The sequence below is a fragment of the Lathyrus oleraceus genome, chromosome 7 (assembly GCF_024323335.1).
Source record: "Lathyrus oleraceus cultivar Zhongwan6 chromosome 7, CAAS_Psat_ZW6_1.0, whole genome shotgun sequence".
NCBI lineage: Eukaryota > Viridiplantae > Streptophyta > Magnoliopsida > Fabales > Fabaceae > Lathyrus > Lathyrus oleraceus.
Window position 1 is genome coordinate 67,034,625 of NC_066585.1, and position 6,905 is coordinate 67,041,529.

A 6,905-nucleotide genomic window follows, 5' to 3' on the forward strand; every position below is an offset into this window, starting at 1 on the left:
TGCCATAGCCTTAAATTCTATCCTTTAATATTTCCTTAAGTAGTTTATCTAGCAGTCAACACCATCCTAAGCACACACTACGCAAGAAGTCGATGCAAATAAGTGTATGATTTCAGGCTTAAAAGAAGAAAAGATTATGAAATGTATGAAAAACGTTGTTACCTCTAAGTTAGGTGATCCTCACCAGGTCATTTAGCCCAATGGTATAACCATCTTTAAATGTTATTTGAGCCAAAGTGCGAAAAAGAAAGAGATAAATGAAGATGAGATCATAGTCACTAACAGACTATCTTACTATGAATGTGAAAGGATAACGGGCTTAATGTGATTGCGCCAGAATGAAAAAGGATAAAAAGAAGGTTTAGTAAGGTAGGCTTAGGCATGACGACATGATTCAGATTGGTTTGTATAGGAGGGAGACTTATGGTTGCAACATTGCGACTGTGTGTTCTAACGATACCCTTAGTGTTGAAGTGAGTACCTGTTAATACAAATTTGAACCAAAGTAAAGTTTATAAACTAGAATGAGTATCTAAATGCAACTGTGTTTTCTACGAGTCTTGGTAATGTATGCTGCAAGTATTTTACAAAACTTTTCATGTACGCGACATTTGCTTGAGGACAAGCAAATGTTCAAGTATGGGGGAGTTTGATAACGCGAAAACGTATCATATTTTGGCTCTATATGCATTACTTTTTACTCGATTAACATTATTTATTACACGATATTTTATGTTTATTTGCAAGTATTTATCGATTAAAAGGTTTACCATAAGAAAAAGGGAGAATAGCAAAAAGGAAAGAAAAATGCAAGAAAAGAGAAGAAAATGAGGTTTCCAAAGGGATAATGGGCCACCAAAGCAAATGGGCTTGTGGCGCCCATTATCCAAAGAATGTGGCGCCCGCCATATTGGGCCAAGAGGGAGGTGGCGCCCGCCATCAACCCTTGAAAAGTGGTGGGTGATTACTACAAAAGTGCCGCTCGCCACTCATCATGGAAATAGGGTTGTGGCAACCGCCACAACCTAGTCTTCCTACCTTTCCTGCTTCTCCTCCACTCTTTTAGCCATGGTTTCCACTAACTTTTGCTACAAATGAGGAATATGGAAAGGATATAAAAAGGACCATTCAGACTCACACGGGACATCTCTCTTCTTCTAGTTTTCAGTCTACGATTAATTTTTATTCTGCTTTATTTTTCTTTTAGTTTCTAGGCAGTTTCTTACCATTGTAAAAGTGATAGTTTCTCCACATCGGGGACTATTACAGTTTATTATTTTTACGAATTTGGGATTCAATTGTAAGGGGTATTCATTGCCAAAGCCTGCTGGAATTACTTAATCGAAGATTCAAGATTCAATTACAGTTCTTAAATTGCAATCTAGGTTTATTATTGTTTATTGTTTTATTTATTTATGCCTTACTGTATGTTTAATTCCCTAATTGCCATGTATGTCACCAGATCTATGTCCGGCTAAACCCTTAGGGATCGGTATGTAAAGACCGTCGAAACGATGAGATTCAATAAGTAAATGGTGTTAGTTTTTATAAAACTTATTTTTCCAGTTTTAGCTTCTTATTTTAATCAAACTGTTTTTCGTACGAGAGTTTGAGATTTTAACCAGATAGTTGAAACTAGGCATTGGTCCTAAACACAGCGAGGGCGCTTTAGGATTAATTAGACTTTATCTATATTCAAAAAGTACTTTTAAATTCAAAATGAGACCACGAGAGCCAAGCATTCTGGTTTAGGAGTATGGTCAAAGTCAATAAAAACGAGTGTGAGACTAAGTCCTTTCTATAAATAATTTCTAATGAAGAATATTTTAACCAATAAGATTACACCAACTACCTATCGAATCCCCGAGGTTTGATGTATTACATACCGATATCCCCTATATCTTATATTTTATATTTATTCTATTTTATAGTTATTTCTCTCAATCCCTCCAATCATAGAATAATCACCAGTCTTAGATTTACATAGTTACATTAGACCACGATACGTTCGATTATTAGTCCTTGTGGGTTCGATAATCTTTAAAACTACGCGATAGGACTGTGCACTTGCAGTCACGATTCACATAAACTTACCAAAATCACGATCAATAGGTATAGACTATTACATGATTATTTGATTTTGATTCAAAAAGTGACCGTTATAAAAAAATTACTTTTGTGTAGTTTTATTAATGATTAGTGTAAAAAACAGTTGATCTATTTATACATTTCATTAATGTTATATAATAATATTTAAATAATAATTATAATTTAATTTAATTTCAATCAACAATTTATTGAGTTCTTGTGGTCAAGATAACCAACTACATCCTCTTTAGAAGTTTTGATAAATTAGTATATACAAAATTTAATTATATATCAAAATCTTTTTCCAAGGTCACGACATGTTGTCTTTATTTTTATCTATCAAAGAAAATCTGTAGCCTTAGTTTTGCACTAGAAATTCTTGAAGATCTAGAAAAGTATGGGGTTATTAATAATTTTTTATCGATCTTGTCTAATAGGTTTCATTTTTTGTACGGTTAGTTAGGAATTAGGATAGTGTGTTTTGGTACATTATTAGTTATGATTTTTCAAATTAAGCTTATATATTTCTTATTTTTTGTTTAAGTTGTTAGATTATATTCAACTCTTATATTGAGCATCAATGAATATGATGATTCTTACAGATTACTTTTAAACTACTATCTTTATCATCCACCATCACGATACAATTTTTTTAGATTTTTTTTTGAACTTTAACATTAAGTTTATACATATTAAATCTTATGTTACTTTTACTATTTAGTTATTTTTGTTAATGGTTAGAATAGAGGGAACCAACCATATTTAAAGGGTCAATGATTTTTTTTTATAATAATAGGAACAATGTATATAAATGTGTAGATTAATTTCTATTTTTTTGAAATATGTCTAAATATTTATAGTATATTCTCATAAGGAGGGATGAAGAGGATGAAAAACTAAGATTTTGTTTGAGAATTTAGAAGTAAGGAGAGAGAATTTTGGAAAAAGAATTTTTAAAAAATATAGAAAAATATTTAATATTTTTTTGAAAGTATAATTTTATATAGAATAATAAAAAAATCTATTTATCATTAATATATTTTAAATTTTTAGAATACTATAATAAAAAAATTATATTTGAAGAATTATAAACCTTCTATAATCCTCCTCCAGTATGAATTTAAAGAGATTTTGTGTTAGGAATAAAATAAAATCTCCAAAATCCTTCAAACAAAATGTTTTAATTATTCTGAGTATATATATATAATATATATATATATATATATATATATATATATATATATATATATATATATATATATATATATATATATATATATATATATATATATTATTTTTCAATATGCCAAATAAAACTTAAGAAAATAACTAATAGTTATGTTCCTAGTTTAATTTTAAAGCTGTATGTGATAAAATTTATGATTTGTCAAAAATAATATGAAAGTTATAAAGTTGTAGGTAATTAATTAAAATAATTTAATTATTTGATAAATAATAAAAACATAATATATAAATGCAACACATGTTAGAATTTCCAGCCAATGTCTATCTTATTTTATATTTATTTTCACATATCAGGCATGATTTCATTGTCCTATTAAATTGCATGATTTGATTTGTAATATTAAATATATGTAGAAGGAGAAAGACTTAATTCTCATGATACATAACAAATTAAATGGTTGTAAAAGACAATCTTTAACATATGCACGAAGAACAAGGCTAATAAAAGAAATAAAATATAGGCATGACTTGTACGACTTAATAATCATAACCGATAATGGAATTTTCATCGTACATATCAAATTAAAATATAGGCATGACTGGTCAAATAGTGAATGCCTCAAAGTCTATACCATTTATGCAACGTCCATATCTATAGTCATACACCGTCTAGCTATTATTAGATGTAATTCATATATAGATTAGATACATTAATAATTAAGTATAATAAAAAAAATCAAATTTATTTATAATAGTAATCGGGTGATGTATTGCAAATATTTGATCCAATTATCGATTTTTTTACGAAAATAATTCAATTTTTTACGAAAATTTCCAAAATACCACTGATTTCAAAAAATATCTCAAAATACCCCACTTTTAGGAGGAGGCGTCAATTCAATTGGCGACTCCTCTTAAAAATTGAATGGAGACGTCAATTGGATTGGCTAGGGCATATGCTCTACCCAATCCAATTGGCGCCCATGTGTATTACTTGAGAAGGCGCCAATTGGATTGACACCTCAGTGTAAAATGCAATTTTTTTTGCTAAATGGTTTACGTGATACATAATTTTGAAATAAGACCAATTGATATTAATAAAATTTTCCATTTACACAAAAAAGGCTAATGGTGATGACTGGGATCACCTAACCGACTTCCGGTCCCATATCCCCTAGTTATCCTAACCCGTGACCCTAACCCACGTTGATGATTTACTACTGGTGTTTGAGCATCTGAGGGGCCAGGAGCGTCACTACCAACTACAAGAGATGTCCTGTTAAGGTAGTCAGACAAGTCGGCATAGTCTTCAGTATGCATCGAGGGTGTACCGTCGTAGATGAGTTAATGACCCATGCTAGAGTAGTTGAGTTGTGTTTGACTCATTGGTGGGCGACCGGGACGATTGAAGGGAGACATGTGTGTGAATGATGCGTCGAGGAAAGGTTGGAAAGATTGTTGGGATGTTTGGTAAAGATAAGGTTGTTGGAGGTTTTGGTTTTGTGAGGTTTGAGCTTCTTGGCTATGGTAGGAGGAGGGGCAGTTGGTGTTGAATGATCGTTGGGTGTTCTGGCTAAGGCGGCTTTGGTAGGGTGATGTGTTGGGTGCGAAGCGATGTTGGGTGTCAGGTTGATGGTCAATTTGTTGGTGGTGGTATGAGGTATGCTCTTGGTATTGGGATTGAGTGTATGGTGTGTTTTGATTGTATGTTTGTGTGTTGGTGGAACGGAAAGTTTGACGGACAGGGGGTTATGTGTATCCGGTCTGACAATGTTGTTGGGGGTTAGGTGTTGAGGGGTTTGGTGTGTAAGTTTATTGGCGTGGGTCGTACAGGTACATATCCTCAGCGGTGAACTGAAAACCAATCGATTTGTACCAAGCCATATAAGTACGACTTGGTTTTTCTTCATTTGGCATAACTGCGTCAGTTAAGACATGGTCATGGCGGTGCTTCCATTTGCGACACTCCGATCTTGCGAAGCTTTGCCATGGATTGAAGTTCCATTGGTCGTTAACTTTGCGCAAATGCCATTCTCCTAGGCTCGTTGGGGGATCTGGGATGTTTTGGGGCAATACCGAACTGCAACTTCACCCGATCACTGTTGTGTATCTCCATAGTTGTGAATCGTATTATCGGTATGCATGTAGTCCATACAGTTGCATCTTCAGCGTTGACCTCATGGTCATGATCCAAATTAAGGTATGGACGCCAAATGAACTAAAATGTGAAAGAAAATAGGATTATAATCTTGGTAGAAGAAGTTAACAAATTATAACAAAATAATGAGGTTATTATCCTTACGTCTGTCGGTCGAAGGTGATCCAACAGATTGCGATACTGAGTAATACAGTGTCTAGGACATCTGTTATAACTCATACCACGTGCAGACCATCTGCACCAAAAAGGTAAAAATATTAGTTAGAGATAATAATCTTTAAAGAAGTAAGTAAATATATAGCAATTTAAACAACTTACTTTTGTGCATACGGGAATGTGAAAGGGTTGTTGTTGACGGGTGCTAGGGACGGTAGTCTTGACCAACCTCATGCTTGGAGCAAAACAGCACATTCAGAAAATGTAGATGTGTCTTTGTGTGAGTTTTTGCATAAAGAGCTATAGAGATAGGTAAGACAAGCAGATCCCCAACTGTAACTTCCTATTCTATCTACATGTCTAAGTAAAGGTAAATACATAATATGCATACTAGAACCACTACCTTTGGGAAATAAAAAAGAACCAATTAAAAGCATAATGTAACACCTAGTTTTTATTATTCGAGCATCTTCGGTAGAATGCTCATCTAAGTATAAACTGTTATAGTATGACTTAAGGCGTGAAAGGAGTATACCTTGTCCTCTTGAGTTATCATCTAACAAATCAGTCTCCAAGAGGTCCATGCAAATTGAATTTGCATAGTTGGTTTTACCATTTACAACATTACCTTCAATGGGCAGTCCCAAAAGCATGTAGACGTCTTCTAACGTCACGGTACACTCACCGGTTAGGAACCAGAATGTGTGTGTCTCAGGACGCTATCTTTCGCATAAAGCAAGAATAAATTTATTATCTACCGACCAAGACAAAATCTTGCTTATATGACCAAAACCGGCGAGTTCAACATAAGGTTGAATCATCGGGTCCATGTGGACATATTCGTGGACCCGAGTCCGGAACCTTGAAACATCCTATAAAAGAAAGAACAAAAAACTTTACTAAGTTGGTATGTTATTAAACGGGACTCTATTAAAACAAATAACAAAACAATAAAACGCTTACATAAGTTGTTATGTTTGCAACCGTTCCTCTATGCGATTCGCCCATTGTGAGGATAGACATTTTGTCGGGGATGAAAGCGGTTGGTGCAGATGAAACTACAAGAAAATTTGTCGGGGATGAAAGCAGTTGGTGCAGATGAAACTACAAGAAGTTGTTTCAGATGAAATTGTAGAAGAAGTAGTGAGTGATGGTGTGGAAGAAGTGTTGATGGTGTGGATGTATTTATAGGCATCAACATTTGAGGTTTGTCTCTCGCATAAATCACCTTTCCGTATCGGCGACGAACACCAAACATGATTTCCAAATGATGAAATGAGATGTGGAACAATGACTCACACAACACATCTATTTATAA